The 2,241-nt window shown below is 37.8% G+C and overlaps 1 pseudogene; it reads left to right on the top strand.

The window, feature by feature from the left end:
- Positions 1-489: 489 nt before the first annotated feature.
- Positions 490-1,537, top strand: LOC113900234 (annotated as a pseudogene).
- Positions 1,538-2,241: the final 704 nt, after the last annotated feature.

Below are 2,241 nucleotides of genomic sequence, written 5' to 3'. Positions count from 1 at the left end.
TTCCTCAGGTTATATCTCTGCAAAGTTCACTCCACCACCTCCTTTAAGTCTTACTCAAATGTCACCTTCTCAGAAGTAAAAACTTATTGAATAAATAATCAAGTAAATGGATTTCAAATCAATAACTTTTATAACTATCAAGCACTTTTACTTTATAATTATTCTAACTAGTATTGTTCTTTCTTAAAGCCTATGACCTAGTCTTAGTGTTGCATCCATATATTCTCAAACTGTACAGAATTAGATTCCTTTACAATGTCTTGTTCATTAAGTCCATGATTACTTCATGACCTTAGATGTTTTGGAATAATGTTTTGGAACATACAGTAATGTCCAATGTTTTCTGAAGTAGTATGTGGTAACTTGCCTCAGTCATTAATTAGCTTTAATATGTGACATAAGTGAAATAGTCTTTTCGTTATAATCAGGGAGACAAGCTTGTATCTCCTTATTTTTTCCCAAAGTTGTAAACTACTGTCAGAAATACAGATGGCGGTGGGTGTTCTGGTGGTCTCTATGCTAGGCTTGACGTGGGGACGGCTACAGCTTGGCATCCCTAACCTGTCCTGCCGCTGGCCGCCCCCTGGGCTTGTGGGCACGTGTCTGGCAGCTCTCCAGGCAGTGTGGCCATGGCCAGTAGACCTGACACCTCAGGCACTGACCTCTACTGCTTGGAGCCACTGCGGAAACAAGATTATGAAGGCTGTTTATGCTCCCTGCTTCCCTCTGCCGAATCCAGAAGCTCTGCTTTTGCACTGAGAGCCTTCCATGTGGAATTGGCTCAGGCTAGTTAAGGACTCTGTCTCTGAGAAAACAATTGGACTGATGCAAATGCAGTTTTGGGGGGAAAAAAACTGTGAATGATTTATATTGTGACAGTCCACCACATCAGCGTGTGGCCACTGAACTATGGAAGGCTGTCAGAAAACATAATCTGACTAAAAGATGGCCTGTGAAAATCACTGATGAAAGAGAAAAGAATTTGGATGACAAAGTATATCATAACATCCAGAAACTAGGAAATTATGCTAAAAACACTCAGAGCTCTCTTCTTTATCTAACACTAGAAATATTGGGTATAAAGGATCTTCATGCAGATCATGCCACAAATCACATTGGAAAAACGGAAGGCATTGTCACTTGCTTGAGAGCAACACCCTGTCATGGTAGCAGAAGAAAGCTGTCCCTTCCCATGGGTATTTGTATGCCGCGTGGTGTTTCACAAGAGGATTTTCTACAAAAGAGCCAAAATGAAAATGTGAGAGATGTGGTGTATGACACTGCCAGCCAGGCACACTTGCACCTAAAGCATGCTAGGTCCTTCCACGAAAGTGTTCTTGTGAAAGCGTTTCCTGCTTTTGCACAGACAGTTGCTCTGGAGGACTATTTAAAGAAAATCCGACAAGTGGATTTTGATCTATTCCACCCATCTTTACAGCAGAAAAATAGTTTACTTCCATTATCTTTATATATTCAGTCGTGGAGAAAAAGATATTTTAAAAAAGCAAAAAAAGAGATATGGATGGCAATTAGTTAATGAATAATGTAAGAGAGTAGTTAGAATAACATAGAAAGTTAGTTTCAAAATGAACAAACCTATCAAAGAAAAAGCTATTTCTCCAATATGGTCAGGATGGTAGCAGGTATATTATCACTACAGGAAGCAAGTTTGACTGTCAAGTTGGTGAAGAATAATTACAATTGTCAGGCAGAAAAATGATGAGATTGTGGGAAATTGAGCATTCCAAAATTCTCACAGAAGTGTTGACTTCATGTTATAGTCTGCAAACTCATTTTAATGCTATAAGATCCAATTCACTTTTCCAGAAGTCAGCTGTTGCCAGTTTTGTCCTGCCAATTGTGAAATGTTCCAGTGTGATTTTTGTGTTTGTTTGTTTTATTTGTTTGAGAATTCATTATCACATTGTCAGATTTCTAGGTCATTGCTTAGAAAGGCAATTTTAGTAGTGTTTTAAATCACCCATGTGATAAACCTTTTCTTTGGAACGACCTCTGTCTCAATCATCCAAAATAATTTCATAATCTCTCTTGGATAGAAAGTTTATAGATTTGAGGCCACACAATTCTTTCCTTGGCTAAAATAATAAATTTTCCCAAGCTAAAAAGAACTTTCCCAAACCATGTTGAAAAAAAAAAATTTGTGACACTCTACAAAATGTCAATTTCAACAGCCCAAATTTATTTTCAGAAATTTCAAGTAGATCAAACACTTCTACAAGT

The sequence above is a fragment of the Bos indicus x Bos taurus genome, chromosome 2 (assembly GCF_003369695.1).
Source record: "Bos indicus x Bos taurus breed Angus x Brahman F1 hybrid chromosome 2, Bos_hybrid_MaternalHap_v2.0, whole genome shotgun sequence".
NCBI classification, from domain to species: Eukaryota; Metazoa; Chordata; class Mammalia; order Artiodactyla; family Bovidae; genus Bos; species Bos indicus x Bos taurus.
This window is presented reverse-complemented; position numbering and strand designations above follow the sequence as displayed.